We start from the raw sequence: 27150 nt of genomic DNA, 5'->3' as shown, positions 1-27150 counted from the left end.
GAAGTCGATTTGCAAATCTGACCATGGCAGTGTCATTCCCCTCTTTTGGAGAGGTGCACGGTGTGTGAGGGATGATGGCTGAAATTGTGCACACACAAGACACCCCTTCAAGTATTGGTAGAGGTCATGCCCCATGTGTGGCCAGTATGCAACCTCTCTTAAGATCTCAAGTGTTGTATGAAACCCCCTATGACTGGCGGTGGGCGCATCATGGGCATGACTTAACATCAGGCTTCGGAATGAGGTAGGTACCACCCACGGATCATGGCCAGCTTGGGATTTCCTTACCAACAAACCGTCTTGGATTCGGAAAATTCTTTGGACATTTCATCAACACTCTAAGGTCCTCTTTCCCAATGTAATCGGTATCCGTCAGGGGAAAGTTCTCAAGGTCCTCAATGTGTTGGTAAAACTTACCGATTATTGGATCCCCTTTTTGAGCCGTGATAAAATCGGCATATGGGATCTCCTTACTCCATTGTGCAGTTGAAAGATCATCATGAGCATTTGCCTGGGACCTATTGATAGCAGTGACCTGGATTTCCTCCAACAGGGACTCTATTTCTATTAGATCCCCTTGGATGGCCCCAGTTTTGGCCAGCTGATCAGCTAAGTCATTTCCAGTTTTATCTGGTCCCTCTACTTTGGAATGACCCTTGATCTTTTTCCAGTAGATGGTCATCCCATTCGATGTGACCAGATCATCAATGTTTTGGATCAACTTCCCATGTTTCAAGGGTTTGTTGTTAGCACATAGCATGCCTCTGGTTTTCCAATTGACCAGGTGCTCCACGAACCCATTCTGTACATAATCCGAATCTGTGATTATGACTAGTTCGTGGAGTCGATGTTGGACAGCAGTGAGGATGGCTTGATGCACAGCCCTCAACTCTGCTACTTGACTACTTTGGGGACCAATTTTATACCCAGCGGAGGGTTCTGGGGACTCATTTACCCATGCATTCCCTACGCCGGCCACCAGTTCTTTTTCCCTGTTGTTGTCAACATGGTAGGAGCATCCATCCACATAGACAGTGGGCATTCCCTCACACTTGTCCTCTTCAAAGACTTTGTGTGGGGAATTAAGGTATGCCTCCATGTTGCCCTTGATTTTTAGACTTTCGTCCTCGAGACAGTTTTCTCTGGCACAATCATGCAAGTCAGCCAGACCTTGCGCGAGGGGACTCTTCTTGTTTTGGCCATATCAGACCTCCACAGGAACGCTTTGCATTGGCAGAATCCAGGAAGTAATTTGGGAATTACTCACATTTCCGGCCCGGATTCTGTGACTTTGGAGGTATTGCAGAGGCTGGTGTGGAGTCTCCACTATGATGTGTTCCCCCTGGATGAACGGGCAGTAATTCTTCAATGCCCACACCGTTGCCAGGAGTGCCTTCTCACAATCGTTGAATTTTTCCTCCACAGAGGATAAAGTTTTGCTCACATAGGAGATTACTTTATTGACCTTGTCATGCTTTTGGTATAATACTGCCGTCAAGCACGTATTAGAGAACCCTGTCTCCAGGAAGAACTCCTTGTTTCTGACAGAGTAAGCTAGGCAAGGCGCTTGTGAGAGGCTTCTTTTGAGTTGTCTTACTGCCTCGGATTGTTCTGGACCCCATTCCCACTTGACCCCCCCCCCTTCAAGAGATGAATCAGGGGTCTGGTGATCTCTGCGTAGCCCTCAATGAACTTTCTTCTGTAATTAGTCAGTCCAAGGAGGCTCCTTAGTTCCCGCAGAGTTGTGGGATCCTTCAGTTTCTGAAGTGCTTCCACTTTCTTTTCTTGGGGACAGAGACCCTGAGGAGTAACCTCATGCCCCAAGAAATTAACACGGGTTCTACACCACTGTGCTTTCTGAAAGGAAAGTTTTGCTCCGGCAGCCCTCAACTGTGTCAGAACATAACGGATCTCCGCTATGTGTTCTTCCACAGATGAACTTTTGATGAGGACATCATCTACATAAGCCAGGTTACCCCTCGCACCCAGGTCGGGCATGGCCTTATGTGGGAAAATGTTGAATTCATTGCCGGAGTTGAGGTCTCCGAAGGGAGTCCGGGTCCATGTGTACTGGTGGCCCCCAAAGGTAAAAGCCAGTTTGTATTTGTCCTCCCTACTGACAGGCAATGTCCAGTATCCATTGGTCAGGTCTATTACAGTGAATACCTGTGACCCCTGAATCTGGGCCAGCCCCTGGTCAATATAGGGCAGAGGCCATCAGGAAGTATGGACCTGTTTGTTGAGCTCCCTAAGGCCGGCACTGAGTCTCCACTGGCCGTTTGGCTTCAATATTCCCAGAACCGGATTATTGAAAGTGCTGTGGACTGGATGGATTATTCCCCGGGACTCAAGGTTCTTAAATATTTCAGTAAGGGACTCCATGGATGCGAGAGGCAAACGATATTGCTTCACAAACACTGGAGTCATTCCCTGGGTCCGTGGGAATCGTTGTTGTGTGGATGTCGGTGCGACCACAGTCATATGAGTCTACCGCAAAGAGATCTTGGAAATCCAAGAAAACTTGTTTCAACTTTTGCTTCTGTTCCAGAGTCACGCAGGCATCAGCTAGGTTGACTCTCTCTTCCACCATCTGCCTGAAGCCTGGAAAGACTTCTGGTTTTGCTATCTCAGTGGCCTCCTCCAGCTGGGTGGAGAAGTCCCTGGTCAGAGTGCTGATTTGGACCGGAGGCTTCAGGTGGGAAAGGCAGCCCTCATGGACCTGGAAAATCACCTCATCCCCTCTGAAGTCACAAGTCACATCTTCCTTACCATAAGGGCAAGAAGTGTACACCAGGAAGTTCCCCCCATGCCGGGTAAAAATCCTGTCTGGTGTTGTATTGTCATCACTGTCACTGTCAAAACAGTCCTTGGGGATTGGTCCTAACAGTTCAATTCCTAAATCAATGGAGAAATGTCGGTCATCAGTCGCCATTCCAATAATGGTGCCTGCGGCTAGAGTAATACTCTTTAAGTCGCTGTTATCCACCTCTATTGGAATGGTGTCATGTTCTATGTTGACTAATGGTGTTGGGTTTACCCCCAACCCTTGCTGTTGGAGAGAAGCATTTAGATGAATATAAGCATCAGGGTTTTTCAATTTTTGTCCTCTTTTAACTTTCACTTCCAGGGAGAATTGTCAGGTCCTTTCTGGGATGGTGACTTCCTCTTTAACCTGAATTTCAACTGCATAAGGTAGCAATTGAGCTGACCTAAATGCTTTTTCTGGATCATCAAAGCCCATGGGATTATCCGCTAATCGGGACCAAGCTTTGAAGTTTATTAGGTCCAAACTAATGGCAAAGCGATTGAGAATGTCACTGCCTAAGTAAAAGGCGGCACTGACGTCTCGCACGACCCAACAATTATGGACTATGCTCTTGTTGCCAATGGAGATTTTGAGTATACACCTGCTTGGCAGGAGATGTTTGGAATTGGGTGTTTCCAGATCCATTTCCCACTTGTCTATCAGTTTGAATGTGGGAATGGCTGGATCTTTTGGGAGTTGGCAGAACATGGCTTCGCTGATGAAGCTCTTACCGTTGTTCACACACACTCGAGCGAGAACAGAGTCGTCCCATCATTTAACTGAACAGGGATGAACAACTGCTCTCCCATTTGCTAAATATCAGCCAGGCTCTGAGCTGATTTTACATCTTTCTGGACTATAGGAGTGGGAGTGTCTGATTGTGGATTGGTAAAGAATTTCACCTTGTGTCGCCCAATTTTGATGTCCAAATCTGCTGTCCCCTCGACGGGAATTTCCTTCCCGTCAAAGTTCTGCAGTTGTCCAGGAAGAGAGGTGAGAGGAATCTGGTATTTCTCCCCCCTTCCTGCATTTAGTTCATCAACGGCCCTTTTGGCCAGAAGGGTAGCTTGGGATCCAGCGTCCACCAGTGCCAAAATTGTACCCTGCCCCTGTACTTGTACCGGGGCATAGTATCTTCCCTCCTTCTCCTCAAGGGGGCACAGATAATGCACATTTTTGGACAACTGGTGGGCTAATTTTCTGGTTTTGGACGTTGCGTGAGAAGAGATTTGGGCAGAATTCTGTGGAGAGTCATGGGAATCTGCAAGAAAAAGTTGGCAACTTGAAATGGTTTTGGGTTCCCCTGGTTCCGGTTCTGGGCCGCCCCCCCCTTTTTGGAGGCAGTCATCAGGATGGGTTTGACCCATGGGATTTTGGTATTGTTGGTTCTGGGATAGAATGATGGGCGGCGACAGCTCAATCCCCACATCTACCCAGTCTATTGATGCGGTTTTGGGTTCCCCTGGTTGCGGTTCTGGGCCACCCCCCCCCCCTTTTTGGAGGCAGTCACCAGGATGGGTTTGAACCAGGGGTTTTCAGTCTTGTTGATTCTGTGATAGGATGATGGGCGGCGACAGCTCAATCCCCACATCTACCCAGTCTGGGTTGGAATCCCTTGGGACCCATTTTTCCTTAGGAGGAGTTCCCCCATCTCTGAAGGAGAAGATCCTTTTCCCAGGATCCTCTGAGGATCCCTCTCCCTCAAATTGGAAGATCTGTACCTCCTCCGCAAAGTGGGTCTGTTTGGGTACTTTGTTTCTCCTACCACCCCTCTGCTCCTTGGGAGGCAGACTTTCAGGGGCAGGAGATTTTGTTTCCGGTTCCTGGTTTTCCAGGGGATGTTTACAAGTTGGGAAGGAAGCTTCCTCCAAGGCTTTACACCCCCCTTCCCCTTGTGCCTCCTCCCTGGGAACCGGTGGGTTATCAGGGTGCTGCCCCGTCATTGTTCTGGAGCACCAGGCCCAGAGTTTGGGGCATTCTGCGGTGGCATGCTCATCTGAAGGTTCTGTTGAGCCCTCAGTATGTGACCCAGATCCCGTGCCATATTTTGGACCTGGCGCTCAAGTTGGGAAACCCGCTCCGGCTGATACGGGGTTCTGTTTTCTCCCCTGGGCTGATCCCGGGAAGGGTAGCTATCCCTTCTCTGGTAGTGTCCGTGGTTGGGAACATTTGGGTACCCCTCCACCCTTGGCCTCCCCTCTCCCGGATTAGGTTGTCTGGGCTCAGGGAAGTGGGGAAAGAAGGATGGATGATTTTGGGGCTGGAAGTTGGGTGGATACCTGGGGAACAAGTTCTGCCCAGGATTTGGTGAATTTCTGCCCTTCTGGGGGAAGTGTGGAGGGAAGTTCCCTGGGTTGGGAGCTTCGTTGGATCCCCCCCCTTGGGCCGGAGGAGTCCACACATAACCCAGGATTGGACTGTTTCCCTTATAGCGGGGATTTACATAGTCAGGGGAGCGGGGGACCCCATTTGTGGGACTACCTCCTTGACTCCCTGTCTGTGACTGGCCCGAGGGCCTTCTGGGCTGTGAATTATTTGGTGCAGGCAGGTTTTTAGGTCTCCACATCTCCAAATCTAAAACGGGGGCAACCTTTACCTCTGCCACCTTGGCAGCAGCAGGGGTGCTGTTGGTTTTGGGGTTTTTGGGCTGATTCTTATTTTCCACTAGTTTATGCACCTCATAGATGCGGGTGGCTTGCTCAATGACCCAGTCTAAAGATCTTTTCTCGTGAAAATCTCTCACGAGCTGGGTCATTATGTATTTGGGGAGAGCATGGAAAAATGTGTTGATGAATTCTCTGCTGTCCGTGCGCACCCTTCTGGTGGTCTGCGCAAAGGCACGCTTCAATTCTTGCACGAATGCTTGTGGGGCCTGATCCTCCCCACATTGCAAATTGTAGGCTGCCTTGCGAGCCTCTTGGGGATTCCAGTGAACAGAAAAATGTTTCAAGATGGCCGCCCTATATGTGGACCATCTTGAATGGTTTTGGTCCCTCAGCCCCGCAAAGAAACTGGAGTATTTTGGGGAGACTGTCCATTTGACATACTGAATGCAGCTACTGCTGTCCTTCAAATGGAAAGTCTCCATCATTTGCTCATAGAGCTCCAAGTGTTCCCAAACAGAATACTTGGCGTTCTTGTGATAAGGCATGATGACACTCCTTATTGCCTTGATCTGCTTTAAGGGGTCCTTAAGCAAGGCCCTTTTTGCCTTATTGGCCTTTTTGGTTCGGGTAACCCTGGTCCACTCATCTCTGACTCAGAGACACTGCTCCGAGAGGTGCCCGTCTGATCTTCCATGTTTTCACGGATTCTGCGAGCCTGGGAATGGCTGGCAGAATGTGGGGACCTGGTGTCCTGTGTCCTGGGCCGCTCAGAGGAGTCTTCAGATCCCTCCTTGCTGCCAGGATTTGAGGAGTACCCCCCCACTGACCTAACTGGGCAGAGGTTTTCAGGATGCCCTTAGTGGGCCTACTCTCCTGGGGTTCCCCACTAAATTGCACTGTGCTTAGGTGCCCATACCCGGATGCCCGCCCATCCATTCCTGGGAGGTACTGGCCTATGAACCCCATACTTTTGGCCGGATAGTAATCTGCCCTCCCTGTGGCCCTGTGCTCATGTGCGCAAGGGGACATGGGGGTGGCAGAGTCCAAGGACTGGGAGAGATGAAGGCCTCTGGTACTAGGGCTCCTGAGGTTATGCTCAGGTGTTTCCCTTTCCCAGCGAACTTCATCTCTATCAGCCCCTGCTCCCTGTTGCAATGCAAGAGCCTGCGCTTCAGTTCCTCAGTTAAGGCCTTACTAGACTCTATCAGTCTCTCCTGCATGGCTACCTGTTGCTGGAGCCTATCATTATGCTGACAGAGAGCCTCATTCTTTCTCTGTGCCTCCTGATTGGTCCTGGAATACTGGGCCAGTCTTTGCTGCAGGAGGGTTACCTCCTGAGTCCCATCCCTACTGACCTGCTCCTTTCTTGCCAGAGCATCTTCCACCCTCCTGGTGTGCTCTAACAAGTTCTGATGCTCTTTTTTGAGGTCACCCAGCCCCTGGAGGGCCAGGTGATTTCCTTCAATGTTTTCTTTTAATTGGCAGACTTCCTGGCCTAAGGTGTCCCTTTCCTGACTAAGAGCCTGCATCTGTGCCGCCAGGTCGTCCCTCTGCCTTTGAAAGGCACCAGCTTTCTGGCGTTCTTGATCAAACTCTGCCTGGGTATCCAGGTCTTTCAAAATTAATTTATTGCTTTCCTCTTTCTCTCTATCTAGGTGGCTTTGCAGGGTGACTACCTGCTCTGCGCATGCCCTGTTAAAGTCTAGTTGTTGCTCCGGCTTTTTCTGGCTCTGCAGTAGGGCGTCCAAACGTTCTTGGTACTCCTTCTGCAAGGCCAGAAATCTGTTATCCTGGTCAGACTTTTCCTGTTGCATTTCCTCCTTTATTTTAATAATATACTGCCTACTATCATTTTCTGACTCCTGGCTCCTCTGCAGCCTCTGCTCAGAAGAGACCAGGTCAGATTGGGCCTTCTCTAATGCGATCAGTTGCCTATTTGCCAGATCTTGGCCTCCAGCACATTTGTCCTGTATGGCTCCCATATGTAAATATAAATATGCTGCTACCCTGGCAATCTTGTTGTGCTCATCCTTGGCCTTAGGGGCCATATATAGTTCACTCAGGGCCACATGTAAGGGACCCGGGTCTCTCCATATATCTGACCCTGTTTCAGTGATCTGGGGTGCGATTGCCTGCAACCAGACCGCCTGGTCCTGATGAGCCCACTCACCTCTCACAAATAGCTTATGTAAGAGGTGTTCTCTGGCTATTTTGATATCTACCAAGTTCGTCATTCTGGAACTTGATTTCCTTCCTGACTTACAGAAGTTTGTATTTTATTTTGCAAAACAGACCGTTTCCTTAGGGCGTTCCTTTGAGGGGTGTTTTTACAGTGTAACACGGCGTGGTGATCCAACAGAATTTATATATTCTGTCAGTTAGCACACTGTATTAATCTGCACAAGTGATAGATCTAATCCAGAATCCCCGGCTACGAGCCCCCACTCTGTTACGACTCCAATCAAGCATTCCCACTAGGTCAGTGCCTTGTCTGGGATTGCTCAAGGGAAGCTCTTATTTATATATTTTTATGACACGTTATACTCTGGATGATAAACCCTTATATAACGCCCCTCTCTTTGAATTCCCCTGACCTCACTGAGCCAAGAAGTAGGTTTGTTTTGCAATTTAAAAAATGTATTGAATAATTAAACAATATATATATATCACACTTGTATAAATAAATTGATAATTGATAACACACTTGTGAATATGAGCAGTAATCAGCAATAGGTAATCCTACAGTGGCACAGTTCTTGGTTACTTATGAATAAGAACAGAGGACTAAGGTAGCAGAGAATGATTTATATGGTTCAAGGAAATGCAAGGTGGGACAGAATGCAACACAGAAATAATTTGATATGACTTCAGCAAAAGATAATATGATTACTTTTCTCTGACAATTCACTCCCCCCTATGCAATGTAAGGAGATGGAAGTAACACACACAGTCTTCAGGAACACAATCACAGTACAATAAGAATTCAGTTCCCCCCTAGCAAGCTTAGAGAAACAGGGATGATTTTAAACACAGGCAAAGTACTTTAAAAATGGTATGCAAAGAAGGGAAAATATGCTAAAAATGATTTTAATTCCCTCTAGAGGTTCAGGGTGAGAGATACTTTAAATCAGTTCAGGCCAGCCCTATCAATGATTATGGGATGGTTACCAGGTTGAAAACGGAATTCCGTAATGGAAGCAAAAGATAAATATTTTTACACGTGGCTGAAATGAAACAAAATGTCAAATCGCTGCAATTTAGTCGCGTGCGTCGAGCGCAATTACGAAGGAACTATAAGGAGTAGCAAGTCGGTTTAGAGCCTGTTGGAAAGCTTAGAATCTCAGCCTTAAAATAAAAGTTAAATCTTGCTTCTATCACAAACGGTTCAAGAGATACGGACGATTTTGTGAAGGTAGATTCTCAAAATAAAAGTAAAGCTCAGAATGACAGATGACAGTTTTGCAGCTTTGAATCAACAGGAGGGACACGATTTCTATGATGCAGTTCTCAATAGGTTAAAATAGTTTGAATTAGATTGGTTTTGCACAGTTCTGGCTGAGTACTCACACTATATTTTGGACAGGAATGCGACTTCTTCACGGATCGGGTCAGGTTGGACTGGACTTCTGGGCGGTTTCTGGTACTGGTTCTCTGGTTCCGGATCTCTGGTTCTGGTCTGGTCTGGTCGGGATCTCTGGTTCTGCTCACAGCGATCTGGGTCTGGTCTGCGGTTCTGCTATCAGCACTTCTTTCTGGGTCTGCTACCGGTTCTGGCAAAGTTCTTGGCAAAGAATTCAACAGCTCGCCCGGCTGTAGAATAGTTTGGTTGGATTGCTGGATTCTGAAGGCCTGCTGAAAAATGATTTAGCTGGTGGTCCAGGCCTCTCTGCTTTAAGTTCTGGAGTTAAGTTCTGGTCTCTGGAGATTGATGGATTTGAAGTCTGGAGCCTCCCGGCAAAGCGTCCCGCAAGAAAGTGGAAAGTGAATGTCCCCGTTTGGCTTCCAGTAGCTATTTTTATGTCTTTTGAAAATGGGTGTGGATGCTAACTTTCTTTGCCCACCCCGCTCACGATTTGATAGGTCAAGGATTTCTCTTTGACCTGATTTGAGAAGGGAGCAGTGAGTCAGAGTGAGTCATCTTTATGGCATACAGAAAGAACACTCCCCTTTGCTTTTACCTTAGAAAATCATTTTCATAACTAAACACATTTCCCAGATGCACAAGTGGTTGACATTACATGTACAGATTGCAGATGACTTAAGGTACATTCTTGTTCAACTCTGATCTTCCTAAGAGCTTGCATTCAAAAATGACAACTTATTTTCGTTTTTAGTTTGGTTTACCAACATTGGACGTTTACCAAAAATGGCACAAATGTACACCGCCTTTCTACACATATTCCAGTAAATTTCCATGTCTCTAGCTTAAACCCAGTGTCTGCAACATGAATAAATTGTGGGGTTCGGTCCCAGAACATCGTACGGAATTGAGTTTAGACTCAAATTGTAGGTACATTCCCATTTTAAGGATATCCAAATTGTACATTCCTGTCATCTGGTTACAATTAGTTATCAGTGTTTTTATAAAACATATATTTGGCTTCAATTCAATTCTCAAAAAGTGTCTGGCCTGCCCCTAGGAACTGGGTGAGTCAGGCATCACATGTCTCTTCTTCCAGGCAGAGCTCTGTTTACAGTCCACACCCAAAATTAACATGCCCCATTCAATTGAAAGGGTCTATTGTCTCTCTCCTCCAGGCTGAAGGGGAAACCCCCTCCGTCCCAATCAACAGGGCCATGTCATATCCTGCCTCCTGGTGTGGGTCTCTGGGGTGTTAAGAGTTCTCAGGAAAGGCAACCCCTTTGAACTTTTAATTGAATCAGACTGCCTCCTGGGAACAAACCTTTGAAGTCCCAGCTAGCTCAGGATGCTGTTTAGCTTCTGCAATACAGGTCCCCAGTCAGAGTGTAGACAGCCAACGCCGGTTTTTTTGATAATGACGGTACTGCACCTATTTTTGGGATCTGTCTTGAATTAATACATTTCCAAAAGAAAGGATTTTACTTGATAGAATATGATCCTTACTTGACATGGCATTGATGTGGATCTGTAGTAGAGTAAAGTAAAACACTCAACCATAGTTGGATTTTTGTTTGGTGGTTCCGGGCCCATGATCTTAGCAATTTTTGACATTAATAAAAATGGGTTTTGAACAGAACCATCTTTCTTTGCACTGGTGGGTGGCAGGTCAGGGGACCATTTTGCTGTGCGCAAAACTGCACGGTTCTCCAGGATTCAGGCACAAATGTGGGCTTTTCCGCCCTGTTGGATTTCCTAAGCCCACAGCACCAATTGTTGCAGCATAATAGTCCAAACGTGGGTCAGGACACACCCAACACAGTATATATATTTACTGTAAGCCCTTCGGAAAGTTCACAAGCTTGGGTTAATGCTATAGTCTCTGCGGCCTGCGCGGAGTTATGCGTGATTCTTTTGGTCTCCACAACCGTGCTCAATGTGGTGATTGCATAAGCAACCGTGGATGTACCATCCGGGAGTTTGAAACAGGAGCCATCGCAAAACAGCTCCCCTTGTGGATTGTTCAAAGGAGTATCTTTAAATCGATTCTGCCTTTTGTCTCTTGTTCTTTAGTGTAAAGGCAGTCATGTGACTCTTTGTCACTGCAAGCAGTACCCTGCGGGCAAGGTAAAAGTTCAGCCGGATTCAATACACAACACCTCTTTATTTGAATATGCGTTGCAAACAAGATCAATTCATCTCTTGTTAATCGTGCAGAGGTGAGATGTTGCGTTTGTGTTCTGTTTAATAGAACATCTACATAGTGAGTTACCATCAGGGTTAAAGCATGGCCTAGGACCATTCCCTTGCTCTGTTTTACAGACGCAGCAGCAGCAGCGACAGCTCTCAAACATCTTGGTAAAGCGCATGCAACAGGATCAAGAAAAGTAACTGCACGGCCTATTCTTCCCTCCATGTTCCTAGGTTAATACAGCCAAAGCACATCCATCACATTCATGCACATACAACACAAAGGCCTTTTCATAGTTTGGTGTGCCCAAAACTGGTGCGGAGCACAATGCAGTCTTGAGCAGATCAAATGCTTGCTGGTGTTCCAAGTCTCACGGTAATGGCGAAGAAATGCCCTTCTTCGTCAAGGCCAACATTGGTTTAATCACTAAGGAAAAGTTTGGGGTCCACTGCCTACAGTAAGAAGCCATTCCTATCAAGGCTCTGACTTTCTTCTGTGTATTTGGGACAGACATGCTAGAAATTATTTTTATCCGCTCAGGCGTCAACCTTCTTCCCTCCTTTGACAGGATATAGTCTAAATAGGCGACCTCCTGTCGACAATACTGAAACTTTTTAAGTGAAGCTTTGTGTCCATGTCATGCTAGGTGAATAAGCAACAACATGGTGCCCTCCTTACAGGCGCTCTCTGAGTCAGCAGCTAAGAGTAGATCATCGACATACTGAAGCAGTGTACAAGTGATAGGCAACTCAAGTGTGTCGAGCTGCTCTTTCAAAGCCCTACTGTAAATGCTAGGACTCTCTGTTTAACCTTGCAGCGCACGGGTGAAGGTAAACGAGCGTCCCCCTAAGGTAAACGCGAGCAAGTATCTACTGTCTTTGTGTATAGGAATACTAAAGAAGGCGTTCTTTAGATCCACAACACTAAAGTGAGTAGTCGATGCCGGAATCATAGTTAATATTGTCATCACATCAGGCACAATGGGAAATTGTGGAGCAACGATCTTATTGATGGCACGTAAATCAATAATGAAACGGAAAGGAATTGCATTATCGCCTTTTTTGTACACGGGCAAAATCGGACTATTGCACAAACTACCTGCAATTTCCTCAATTACCCCACGATGCACAAAATCGGAGACTATGCATTTCAAAGCTTGCTCACCATCGACCAAGATCTTATACTGGGGAATACGTGTCAACTTTACTCCATGTTTCAAAATAATCTTAACGGGCTCAATTTTCAAAACACCGACATCATTATCATCAATTGCCCACAAACACTCTGGAACATCACTGAATTCGGGCGGCAAAGGTCTGGTCACGAACTGAGAGACAGAAAGTTGCTGTGGTGAAATTGTCAAACGCACTCCATCAGAAGAACAATGAATTACCACATTTAATTCTTTCAACAGATTCAACCCTAACAAATTCTCTCCGCAATTCGTAGTCAAAAGGAATGGACAGTGGTCCGTAAATGGACCCAAAGTAATCGGTACCGGCGAAGAAACCGGACAGACTACTGTTGTGCCAGAAAACCCTAGAGAAACATTGGTTTGCCCTGACAGTGGAATGTTTGTAACCGGTGAATGGTCAATGGAACACTTCTGTGCCCCTGTATCTATCAAGAATAGATGTTTCCTATTTCCCACTATCATCCCAACATAGGGACCTTTCTGATTAACGGGAATAGGTGTCGGTTCCAAACCCTGCTTCGGGCAATCCTTGCGAAACAGAATGTCATCAAAAGGAAGTTCTTCAGAGAGGTAAGCAGCAGAAGGATGATCAAAAATGTTTCTTTTATCCACACTTGGTGCCTGATTATCCTGTGAAAAAGGTTGTGTATACTGCGAAAACGGACTCTACCAGGACCCCCTGTCCCAGGGTGGCCTCTGGATCGTCTACCCATATTGCCAAATGCGTTATTGGACCTCTGCTGGAGGATCGGGCATTGTGCGCACCAATGTACCTCTTGTCTGCAATAAACACACTGGTTTATGTTTACAGGACCCAATGGCGCATTTCCCTGTGGAACATACTGTCCTCTAAATTGTGAATTACCTCCTCTAGGGCCTCTAACAATTTGCTGTAATAGAACTTTTGTTTTTAAGTCTCCTTTTCTCTTTTCAACTCTTTGTTTTTCGTTATTGACACAATTCTCGTAGTACTGAGCCATATGCAATACTTCTGATTGAGACTTCTCTTGACAAGCGCTTTCTGAGGACATAATTTGCGACTGGATGTCAGGCAGTAATCCACGCACAAATTTGTCCACGAATAGTCGTTTCCCAGACTCTGTGCTCAAATCTTGTCCACTGAAATCTGAAAATACTTGTTCGAACCGATTAAAGAACTCAGTAGCACCCTCAGACTTCCCTTGGACACATGCAGTAAGCTTGTCCCAAATAATCCTTCTTTCAGGAATGATATCTTTTAACTTCGTAACTATTCTATCAGGCAAAGTCAGTATTATCTGTGGTGGTCTCTCGCCAGCTATCGAGTCTAACCATATTATCCCATGGATCTCCTAACCCTAGTACATCGTCTACAGTCCTAATCTGTTTCCACAGGTCAACAGGTAGGAGCACGGGAAATAACAAATCAATATCACATAAGGTAAATACTGTAGATTGCGAGACAGACTCTATTTCTTTGTAGAACCCTCTTGGATTCTTCCTAATATTGGGAATGGATTGTTTAATGGTGTTCACTTCCTGTCTCGAGAATGGGACGTGAACAAACTGCAACACATAATGTGCAGGGATATCCTGTGCAGGTGTACCTGCTGCGACATTAGCAGGGATCTCAACTTTTGGGACAAATGTCGGAGGAACCTCTCTCATAGGCAACTGAAAAGTAGGCAACTCCGAACACTTACTGAGCAACATAGCTAAATAGAGCTCTAAAGCAGCTGAAGAAGTGTCAAATGAAAAAGCTCTCTTATAAATATTCAATAATTCTGCGGAACAACAAATCTTTCTTTTTATACATTCATCCTGCAGGTACTCTACCATTACCTGTATCACTTTCCTCTGCATTTGTGGCGTATACTGACTATACATGTCATATACTTCAACGGTAGTTATCGGCATGTCTGAAATCCACCTAATCGCATCTTTTGTACAAATTCGAGTTTCCTCATTTATCGATTTACGACAAGGAAAGAACCGTTTCTGTACTAACATAGCGTCCAAACTATCACCATTTACATCTTCATTCCATAACCTTTCCAACTCCCTTCTGTACTCAAAAACCCTCTCGACATGCTCATGTACTTTCTCCGCAGTATCTCTAGAAAATGCTAAAATATTCAAATCCCTTAACCCTTGCGGGAGATCTATATCATTTAACCTGTTCCACATTATACGTAAATGCACTCCCAATCCTTCAATAAAAGCATTTTTCTCAGGAAAATGTCTAAGTTCGAGAGTGTGGCAAAAACATCAGCTTGTTCACCCTTCTCCATGCAGTGTCTAGCCCATGCAATCAATTCATGCTTTCTCTCTGGAGACACAGTATTACGAGTTACAACCCTTGATCCCGCTCCCCGATCAACTACAAGCGGTGTGGAACCACTTGGAAGAGGGATAGTAGGCAGATCTTGTAGATTAGGCAAAAAAGGTGCAGCAGTCAAACCCACTGGACCCGTAACAGCAAGCAAAGGTGGAGGAGCAAGTGGAGGCGCAACGACAAGAGGAGGAACAACAGCCAGAGGAAGAGGAACATTAAGAGGAGCAATAGGAGAAGCAGGAGGAGCTACGGGAGGAGGAATAACAACAGGAAGAGGAACATACAGAGGTGGCGCAGTGGCACCAGGCCTACGTTCATTTAGAAGTTTGTCAATCAGCTCAACAGATACATGAAAGTCTTTAGAAGGATACATTTTCTGGATACCAAGTGAAAAAGCCCTATCCATATACCTAACTGACTCAGACTGTGTATTCTGATCATATAATAACGCTTTTTCGCCGTTCGTCATATGACAGCGCGCATGTTTTTCCCTACTCTTAAGTTGCTGCATAGCTTCTTTCTTCCAATTCTGTAATACATCAAATGCTGCAGGTATAGCCTTTTTCTTTAGTAATATAGATTTTAAGTATTTAATACGAGGAATTTCAAAACTACCATTGATTGGCCACTGAAGTTCGGAAGCATGTCTAATTTGTCTGTGCCAAATATCATTAAACACTATACTACCAATGCCGTGCTTACAGTACATAGTACACGCCGGCTACCCCTCCATTGGTGCCAGGCGGCCAAACTCCAAAGATTGTCTGTCACTGCGGAATAACGCCCTGAAGCAGGCAGACAATTTCCCAGGCATATCAGAATACTGGTGTTACCTGGTCAATAATCGTACTCGCGAGTACAATACGCCAAAACAAATGATCAGGATACTTAAGAATCGGGTCACGACTCACCTGATCAAATTCTAAGGAGGTCCGATTGGATTTCAAAGAACTATCAAAGGTCCCACGTGGTTGGTGATTTCGGCAAATCAGCCTGCCTCGATATATGGACCCTCGTCAAGATGCCGTCTCGGACCGCGTGCTCACCGTCCAGGGATCGGGTCATGCAGCGCTGCTGAGGTATCGCTTCTCATAAAAGAAAGTGGCCCACTTTTACACCGTCCGATTCCGGTCTGATAGCCGCGTCAACCTTCAACGAGATGGCATCAATCTTGAGGGTCCCTATTCGGGCGCCATCTGTAAAAGCAAAAGGAAATATTGAGGCTGAGTACCCCAAAAGGAAATACACCAAACACGGCATTCACAGATCTTTATTCTAAAACTGTACAGTTACAAAGAAACAAAGTATCAGATACAGATAGCTATCTGGCCCTCAGTACATCACAGCGAATATCAGCCCTTTCGGTGTGAGAAGTGAGAGGTACTGGACGTCTAAACAGTTGTACATTTTATACATTTCCAATCATAATGTCCAGCCCCTCTACAGGTTAATGATCCATGGTCTAGAGTTTGTGCCGAGTTCACTTCTGGCTTGTCCGACAATATACTCATGGATCATCCTAAATTCACATACAAACAAGTCACAATGGCAACAGTGTATTCTCGGGATTAACAATAAGCCATAACACATGTCCTTTACAATGCAGTTCAGCTAGTGTCCACGTTCATTATTTGTATAACATTGTGGTTGATGTATGTCCGTGGATCAGACTCATTGGTGCAGACAATCCTCTGTCTACAAGTCAGACATGGGACAAGGTCTCTTTACTCGACCCAAACATTCGGCCAACGAACAGTTTATACATTAACTCACATACAAAGTTCAGGAGGGCTCAGTTACAAGCGGGAAACACTGTCCACCATTTTAGAACTCAGAATTACTTCAGAATAGAAATCAAAATGGCAGATGGAACTTTGCAACGCGGTTTTCTTCGCAGAGCGACTGGGATTAGGCCACTATATACAATAAAGGAGGCATGATATGATATCCCATTTAACACGCGCTTAGAAACCTCTGGGTACTACGTGCGTTATAAATAACCTATCACATCATATCATAAAGCTTAAACATATGCACAAGCCAAAAATTCTGGCTTTGCCAATGCTTCTTGTCCTGTCGCTGTCACCTTTGAGCTGTTGCCCACTGGACTTTACCGTCATCATTCGATTCCCAACATACTGAAATCATTAACTCATTAGTCATGGGACCCCCCTCCCCCGGGTTTCATACTCGTAGCTAGGTCCTGGAATATTACACAGATCAAAAGGGGATACGTCATGTCCATAATGTGATAGTGGAGATTCTTTTAAAATTAGGTCCAACACAATTGAGGGGACCATATTCATTATGGCCACATCTGTTCTATCTGGATAGAAAAAAATTACTCTCTCCAAATCTTTATTAGAAATGGCTCTCAATGTGGGAATTTCCCCGAAAAGGGAAATGATACAGGCCCTGTTCATAACTGTAATGCTATTCTCTGGGAGTAGACATTACACCTTGAGCTTCCAACAATTAACTTTGATATTAACCTTACTTTCACTTTTCTTTGGAACACCTTCCAACCTCTTGATTGGTAGTGATTTCCCCCCCTGATCTTCCCCCTCATTTACCAGGAGGTCACGACCATGGGCTCCCCTCAAAGAGAAGGAACCCCCATTGTGTTCACTTGGCCTGTTTCACAAACCACTTCTCTTTCTTCCCACACTCTATTCCCACAATGGCCATCTGGTTTAATAGTCAAAGGTGTTACCCCCTCTTGTTCCCCTTGCATTCTTCTTTGACACAGTACATTTCCCTTACTGGGTACCCCACTCTCAATGTAATTTAGGTTAATACCATCTCCCGCCTATCCAATCAATGACCAACTTTGGCTAGCATCAAAAAACATCCAGCTTCTGCAATGTCACACCACATGCTCAAGCCCCACTTTGTTTTGCCTTTTAGCGTTTTGAAACTTGCTTCGGTAGTAGCTGCCAAGTTGCAGCTTCCCAAACATTGGTGCATGCATCCCATCTTTCATGTGTCTGCTCATCCTGAACATCAATGCACAGGCTCTTCTGGCATTGCAGTCTCTAATTCTGGTGCTCGTGACATTCAGTCTGCTTCTGATTCCTGCATGCAAGGTGCAAGTTCGAATATCTACTCCACCGGAATGAGAAGCAGGGATGTCATTACTCCAAAATGCCAGGGGTAGCGAAAGTGACATCACATGACCCTTGACCTCTGAGGACATTACAGGAAGTGATGTCATTTGACCCCACTCCGAAGTGACATTACAGGAAGTGATGGAACACAAGCTTTCACCCCTTGACAAAACAGGAAGTGGCATCACATAGCATTGTTCCTAAAGTACACTTCGAAAAATATGGTTAGATATCACTATAATGTGATATACATGTCATACAAGTATGGATCACCATATGTATCGTTAATATCAGTGTGTATAGGCCCATATTTATTTATTTCATTGTTTTTTTTATCTCGTGCCTAACACCGTACCTGTTCGGTTTCTAAGCGCGGATCCGGGATTCCAACCTATGTTGCTCTGCCTGGTCTTGCTTCCAAGATCACTGCGTTGTCCCTGTGCTATCCTCCGTTACCAAATTACTGTGAATGGACAAATGATAATGATGTGTATAGCACTTATGCTTAAGCTCTCTATATAGAACAAATATACATACAATATCACCCAACCTCTGTCAGTACTCATTTATTGACCTCAGAAGGATGAAAGGCTGTGTTGAGGTGTTTAAGAACAGACTAAATCAGTGAGTCACCCCCTGAAGTGTGTCTGAAATAAACCTTCTATGAGTCTAGCAATTATTGTATAGAATTCCCCAAAAATTATATTTACACAAGAAATGTCTTAAAATACTTAGATCACTTAACCAACACACATAGGATTACTTATAACTACCTTACAAACGCCACTGCTTAATTGGTAGGTGCTTGTGGTACAATTGTTACAGAGTTTGACACTAATGTCAGTTCTTCCGTATTATCGGTACAACCGCGTGCTCGTGTTAAGACAAAGATATACAGTAATTGTATTAAGTTAGCAAAACCACATAAGATAAAGGGCCTCATTGCACGTTGTGCGGTAAAAATCGCAATTTACCGGCATGGCGCTATAAACGTGTCCGCCTTGGCAAGAGGCCGCTAATAGCGTACCATTACGAGTACACGGACATGAGCATAGCGCCATGTCGGTAATGACCCTACCGCCATGCCGCTAAAGACCCCAAAAAGACCCTTAGCGGCACTGATGAAAGCGATGATAGCACTTCCGACCTCCCACAACATGCAAATAGCGGTCACTGCTAATAACGTCCATCGCAATTAGTGGTCACCGTTAAATAGCGGAACCGGAAATAGCGTCATCGCACAGGAACGGGAAGGAGCACGGCGGCCATCTTTAAAAACACAATCCATTGCCATTCTCTGCCCCCTGGACCTATTTTGAGTACTTAGCTATTGGAAAGCCACAAGGACACCCTCGCCATGCCTAAGGCTATTAAAAAAACAACCGACCGCCAGCGCAAGGAGAAGTTTACCACCGAGGAGCTAACAATGCTCACAGAGACCCTTGCAGCGAATGCCGAAGTGGTATTTGCGAGCGACATGCGTCGGGAGACCCTTATCCGCAAGAAGGCAATCTGGGCAGAGGTTGCCCTGAAAGAGAGTGCAGTGGGCACCACCACCCGCACTGTCCGGGAGTGCAGAAAGCGGTGGGATGATCTCCGCTTCCGGGTCAGAAGCATCCTATCTGCGAACCACAACATAGCCACAGCAGGTGGATCTGATTCGCCGATAAAATTAAAGGAGTGGGAAGAGACCTGCGCCAACATGATTGGAGTTGAATCGATTGAGGGAGTCGGGACCATGGAGCATGGTGTGGCAACTACATCAGATGGAGGTGAGTGTACACATGAAAGTATGCACTGTGAATGTTCAGGTCCACCCAAATGTGAGCCCAGAATCACCTCATGGATGCGCAAACATCCATACATGCATACAACCCCGGCCATGTCAGTGTCAAACCCAAACACACACACATGCACACATCACCAGAGACAAGTGCCACACACAACCATGCATGGATGAGCCACTCAACAGACACATCACCTGCATCCCTACCAATGAAGTCCAAATGTTCACAACAGCATGATTGACGTATTCTGCATGAAGTACATAAGACCGTTACCAATGCCATCCCCCTCTTTGTCCCCAACAGGCTCACATACAGACAGTGAAGATCCTGGCACTGCAACTCAGGCACCCCCTGCCACGGAAAAACCAAGGCCACAGGACACAGGGGACACCCCCACGACATCAAGGGGCAAAGGGAGAAGAGTCCCCATGCAGAGTGCCAAACATCGGCGGAGCGCCACTGCTAACATACAACTGTCCATTCCAGCAACAACTGCCCCACCTTCTGAAGTGAACCCCCCACCACAGATTCCAGCCACGGAGGGCCCACCCTCTGCTGCAACAAGTTCCACAGGAGAGGCGGCAGCCACAGCGCTGCTCTCAGATGTGGAGGACCCAATGAAGTTCCCCATGGAAATTCACACCCCAACCCCCCCAGGAAGCCCAGAGGCAACTCCACAGGAAACACCTGGGTCCAGTGTCCATGGCCATTCTGGCGAGGACAACATGGGAGGGTTCAGTAGCCCACCGGTGGCTTCACCAGATGTCCTGGTAGCAGAGGAAGGCGCAAAAGCCAAACCACCAGAACGCCACAGTGCCCTTGACCTGGCCAGCATCAGGCAACGCCAAGAGGACATAACTGTGCTGGTTGGGCAGCATGTGGAGGAGGCTGCCCGTCTCAGGGATGATAACAGAGACTGCCAGGCACTCAAGGGAGGCGATTGAGGCCTGTACCAACAGGCTCTGTGGGGAGATTGGCCAACTCAGGCAGGTCCTCACACGGATAGCGGACGCGATGGACCGCCAGTTCCCACCACCACCACCCGGACAGACAGCCACATCATCATCCGCTAGTTCGAGGCAGACAAGCCCCCTCTGCCGCTCCACGCACACCACCAGGCGCACGTCAACCCAGCCTCCTAATGCTAGTGGTGGCAATGGGGAATAGGGACTGCAGGGTGAACCTTCCACGCGTGCATCTGGACAACTACATTGTACCAGACACAAGGGACTGATGTGGGGGGAGGGGGGAAGGGTCTTTCGGGACTGTTGTGGGGGGAGTGGGGACGGGTGTTTCGGGACTGTTGTGGAGGGAGGGGGGAAGGGTGTTTCGGGACTGTTGTGGGGGGAGGGGGGAAGGGTGTTTTCGAACTGTTGTGGGGGGAGGGGGGAAGGGTGTTTCGGGACTGTTGTGGGCGGAGGGGGAAGGGTGGTGGGATGGTTGGATGGTTGGAGACATGCACTTATACATCTTTAAATTCCTTAATACACTGGTGATTAATCAAAACACAGGCTTGGACTTCTTCATTGTGTATGTGTACTTTATTGGTGACAGGGTCCATTGTGCACTTCAACACAGGCACCAGTGCATTTCTACCCATATCCATCGTACAGAGTGAAACCATGTTACTCAGAAAATTTGGTTGATCAGATGCTGTCTCACATCACGTCCCTCTTGGCCATCGCCCCTTGCATGACCTGATCCCCGTCACCTCCGTCCTCATCACCATCATCATCCTCATCAGGTGGTTTCATTTGAACGTCAGGGGGCAGTGGCACATTCCGTCTGATACACATATTGTGCAGCATGACACATGTCATGGTGATCTTGGCCACCTTCTCATGGCCGTACAGGAGAGCGCCACCCGACCTGCTTATGCACCTAAACTGTGTCTTTAAAAGGCCAAATGTCTGCTCAATCACGACACGGGTACGGGTATGTGCACGATTGTAGTCCTCTTCGTGCCGGTTCTGTGGGTTCCGTACAGGGGTAAGGAGCCACCTCTTCAGGGGATAGCCAGCATCGCCTGCATGGGGGGAAGAATGGGGACCTGTTACTGTTCAACAACGGAGTGGCATGTACATGTCACACAAATCAACTATGCATACTGATTGTGATCCACGACTACCAGCATGCATGCAGACGATCTGTGTGACTGCAATGTGCAAAGGTGTACTTGACCCTGCAAGTGGACATGCCCGAATCATGCCTTCAACAGCAATTGACATGTCCTGGGTGAGGCCAGGTCTTAGGTGTCCCTGAGCCCAGGCATATTTGGTACCACACTGCTAGTGTACTGCAATTCAGACATTGATGTTGCCATGCTGTGTAGCATCACTTCACTGTTGCTTTAGGTGTGTGGTTCAGTGCTATAGCTAGGGGTGATCCCTTTGCATGCATTCAAGGGCACATTTCTGTATTGATGTTGCGCTGCGCTGATACTGTATTACCATCTTGACGCCATGTTGCTGAATCGTGTATTATGTGGTGTGGCACAATGTGCAATGTGGATGTGGATGGATGTGTAATATTCGTAGACCTGGATTGTTCTCTATGTTGTGTAGCTTATAATTGCATGCAGGTTCTTCTCAAGTACATTGCGGCCTTCCCTGATGGACATTGGCGTACATCTGTATGTCCATTTGTCCTACGGACGACAGGCTACACCCAGTTGGAGTATGTATCTCTCCCCCGACCCCCAATCACACCCAGTTGGAGTATGTATCTCTCCCCCCCAATCACACTGCCATGTGCTTGCCCTGCTACTCACCAAGTAGCCACGAACGTAGTCCGGCTTGTCGCTCCATGTAGCGTGGTATGGTTGAGTTCCGCAGGACCATGAAATCATGGGTTGATCCGGGAAATCGGGCACAACAAAGAGTGATTATCTTGTTAGCGTCACATACCATTTGGACATTGATGGAGTGGAATTGCTTCCTGTTTCGGTAGACTACTTCATTGTGATGTGGGACCACCAATTCCACATGGGTACAGTCGATGGCCCCAATGCAACTTGGGATGCCTGCCAGTGAATAGAAGCAAACTTTGGTGTTTGCGATCTCCTGGGCAGCCCGTGGCATGAATATGTGTTCAGGTGCATGCTTCAGGAGGGCATCGAGTACCTGGTTCAGCGTGCGTGAGAATATTGGTTGTGAGATGCCATGCATCTTCCCCACTGTATGCTGGTAGGTGCCTGTGGCCAGGAAGTGGAGCACAGTCACCACCTTGAGTAAAGGGGGGATGGCAGTTCGGATGTCTATGAGGCTGACAATATCGTCATGTATCATGTCCACAATGCTGGTGATGGTATCCCGGTCCAGACGGTACAGGGTGTGTATCTGCTCAGGGGTTAGGTTAAATGGACTGGCTCTGATCCTGGGGATTGGTGGCTGCCTCTGTGGTATGACTAGGTGCCCTGGTGGTGGTTGCTGCGCCTGTCTTGCCCTCCTCTTCCTCCTCCTGCGTATCCTCTGTGCTGCCTGTTGTTGTTGGTGCTGCACTGCAATCATGTCCTCCAGCCCATGTAATGCTGCTAGTATTGGAACCATCTTGGTGTGGGAAGGGGTGTGTGAAGGGGTGTGGTGTGCTCCTTTTGTGCTGCCACAGTGTCCATTACCTCCACCTATGCTGATTGTGTCCACCTGTGGCAGGTGGGAACACTGCTCAGTTCTATTAACGGGTGGTTTGCGATGCCGGTATTAGCGCCATGGCGGTAAGGGGTTTTGGGGGCTTTACCATGCCGCTATTAGCATGTCCGCTTGGCTTGTGATGGTGTGCTATTAGCGGCATGGCGTTATTTACGGGATGGAGGGTCGCACTCACACGGACTAGCCGCTATTAGTGGCACCGTACTTAGCGGTGCCGCTAATAGCGGTGAGCCGGGTCGTAATTGGCATGGGGATTTAACGATACCGGTATTCCCTTACCGGTAACGTTAAATCCCTACCGCACAACGTGTAATGAGGCCCAAAGTCTTTTAGGAAGGAAAAATGTTGGTTAGTCATACAGTAGCAGAGCTTATGGGTCTAGAGGTGGTTTCTTAGCAAACTAAAGCTTTTAAAGTCTGATCCCTAATTATGCAAAAGTTAGTTCAGAGAGGGCTCAAAGTCTTACGAAGTAGCAGAACAGCAAATGTTCCTGTGGATACTTTCAGTCTGTAGATAAGGATGCTAGAAGAGTTAACACAATGATGAAGACCCTGTTAAAGGACTCACTAAAGGGACACAAGCGGTCAGCTTGAGTAGAGGTAAGAGTCGACACCCTGGACACTTTTTCACACACTCCAAAGCTCTGGAGCGACTACTTGGTTAAAGGTAAGCAATATATTTTCACCACACAGTATCTTAGGTTAAAAGAAATATTTGTGGCTGGATTCTCCTCTGTACAGCAGCGACAGACCCGGTCTCCTGATTCCTCAGTCTGGTGACGAAAGGAAGGACTCTGAATGGGATGTCTCAGCAGCAGTCTCTCGAGAGGATCGCTGGCACAGATTTTATGAGTCTAGCAATTATTGTATAAAATTCCAGAAAGCAAATTATTTGTTATTCCTATTCTTTCTTATTTAGAGTCACTGCTGAAAGTGTTACACGTGTGGAACCCCATGGTGCTGGCCACAGCCCAGGAGCTTACAATTATAAAAAGAATATTTTTAAAAATATTTTAGGGGTAGCAAAGAAGAGCTCATGGGTTGCAGCTGCGACCCCTGGGGACCCCTAAATGACATCCCTGATGAGAAGGCCCTGAAGAACACTTTTGAGAACCTTTCCCATCCAGTCTGTCACTGCCACTCCTTCAGCTGTCCATATATCTTCACTCATTTCACCCTGAAAGCCGAAGGGGTGGGGGATGTTGTCAAGAAATCCATACAGGTATTCCTGTTGATCACTGGCTCCATTGGTCTCACTGCCATTCGGAGGCACTGCAGGGGATAACCGTCTACATTTCTTTACACAGGCTCACTTATCGGTGAGAAGATGTAGCCCACCTGTGCATGCAGCAGCAGCCTACAAAAGCTGGCTCTCTGTCCATGCCCTGTACTACCCAAAATCATTTGTCATTGGTATCACATTGGCCTGCAGTGATTCCAGTGAATTAATTCACCCGTCCTTGTTTCATCTCTGTGTCCCAATTCTGCTGCAGCCTTCAGCCACGTTCATCACGCTGCAAGCCGGACCCTGGTACCATTGCACCGCTGGTGCCCCCAGCCTTTACTGCTTTTGCACTTCAGAAGCACTTCAGAAGCAATGAAAGAAGCCCCCTCCTGCTCTGTCCAGCCCAGATGGATCTGTCCACTTAGCCTCTGTCCAGCCCAGACGGATCTGTCCGCTTACCCTCTGTCCAGCCCAGATGGATCTGTCCGCTTACCCTCTGTCCAGCCCAGATGGATCTGTCCACTTACCCTCTGTCCAGCCCAGATGTATCTGTCCACTTACCCTCTGTCCAGCCCAGATGGATCTTTCCGCTTAGCCTCTGTCCAGCCCAGACGGATCTGTCAGTTTAGCTTTCCGACACACCTTATTGGCTCTTGTGGCAGCGTTTGGAAGCTGATAGGGTCGATGCTGGCTCGCATCAGTTCATAGGTGGTATCAGTGAATCTAAAGTTGACAGAAGATGAGAAAACAGTTGTTGGGAACCCCACTGTTAAAGTGGGGCAGGGAAAGGGGACCCTCCAGTACAGAGATGGAGTCCCTATCTAAGGGCACAACTTGATGGTAGCCACGGGATGGGGTGCAACGAAGGGTTGGCACTATAACAGATGTTATGCGGATAGAACCATGTCAATGTTGGCACTTTTTCGGCCTAAACCCCACAAGAGACTGCTACGAAGGTTGAGCCTCTGCCACAATAAAGCGGATGTCTGGGGTAGTGCCCACGTGGTCGATGTGGAAGATAGGCCGCCGTCAATTTAGGAAGCCATGAGCATAGCCCAGTAGGGTGCTATGAAAGGTAGGACCCTGTCATTTAAGGAATGCTGAGAGGTAGACCCCAATGTGGGGTTTCTACCGAGGGCAATCTCCCATCCAGTAGCGTAGACAGGCTGTGGCCTGAGGGGCAAGGCCAAACCTCCATTTCCCAGGCCCCAAAATGCAGGGGAGGGGATGAGTGTGAAGGGGGCAGCGGATGTTGTGTGTCACTTAAATAGATACTGCTCCCAAGTGTCAGACACAATCTCACAGGGAGCAGCAAACTCTAGAGAGGCTAAATAAACCCAGAGAGCCACACCAGCCGAAACGTTCTCACCTTTTTCTGTACTTTCCTTGGATGGAAATTGAGCATTTCCACAGGAGATCCCCCTTTTTTTTGGGGGGTGGGCAGTATTTCCATTCCATCACTGTAGGATGGTGCCTGCCCATTCTTCAATTTACAAGTGTGCAGTGGAGCTTCACAGCCAGCCATGTTAAGAGCTCACTGTAGGATGGTGCCTGCCCATTCTTCAATTTACAAGTGTGCAGTGGAGCTTCACAGCCAGCCATGTTAAGAGCTCTTTCACATATGAAGCCCCTTGATATAAAGCAGAGCACTGGAAGCAGCCGCAGAAATACCCTGCTGCTCAAACAACTGCAAATAATGCCTAGCAATAACTGAGAACATTCCCTGCTCGGATAGGCTTCTATGCTCACATCACATTGCACTGTACTACAAATGCCAGGGCCTATAGAACATCATTTGAGAGTTCCCCTGTGACGTATTGCTTAGGGACAGGAGAGTGCATGAAGTTCGGATGTTTGGTTAGAAAACTGGCCATTTATTTTGCTGCATTATTAGCTATAGCAGGCTTCAGAATGTTCCTATCCAGCAGTTATTTTGCACATTTTTACTGTTCTGTGGCAGAAGAGAAAACATGCATATGCCTGAATTCTGTCAGGAAATCTCTTTTATGTTACGCTGTCAATAAATTGGATAACATTTCGCTGGGTAATATTAACATGTATTATTTAATACGTTGTAAATTCCCTTTGATGCAGGGACGTTTACTCATTTGTCGGTAGTGTAGAGGTTGAGTCAAGTACCCCCATCAAAAGCTCCGCCCCCATGTTGCTTATATGTTGAGAACCGGAAATGGCAACATGGGCAGTTCCAGTGAGAGTGCCTATACCACAAGGAACCTTCGAGACTTGGGCCTCATTACGAGGTAGGTGGTAAGGGATTACCGGCACCGGTAAGTACACCGGTGCCGGTTATCCCTTACCACCCTATTCCGAGGTCCTTTAGCGAGCCCCTTCCATACCAGGCGTTATGGAAGGGACACGTTAAGGGACTTCAGAGCTAATAACGGTACCGCAAATTGCGGTACCGTTATTAGCTCCATCCCCATTCCCATTGAGCCCTATGGGGGCTCAAATGGGAATGGGGAATGGTTCCCGGAATGGGGACTGACCGGGTCCTCCAAGGTTGAAATGACCCGGTAAATCCCTATTTCGGGAACCCGGACCCAGAATGCGGTAAGGGGGTGCTTATAGCACCATGGCTACCTCCTACCTCGTAATGAGGCCCAAGGTATCCATTTCAAAAACCCTATATAAATGCATGAAGAAATGGTGCCTGTCTGGCTTGAGTGCCAGAG

Source organism: Ambystoma mexicanum, chromosome 12 (genome assembly GCF_040938575.1).
Source record: "Ambystoma mexicanum isolate Mex_15411 chromosome 12, UKY_AmexF1_1, whole genome shotgun sequence".
NCBI lineage: Eukaryota > Metazoa > Chordata > Amphibia > Caudata > Ambystomatidae > Ambystoma > Ambystoma mexicanum.
Note: the sequence above shows the minus strand (reverse complement) of the source record.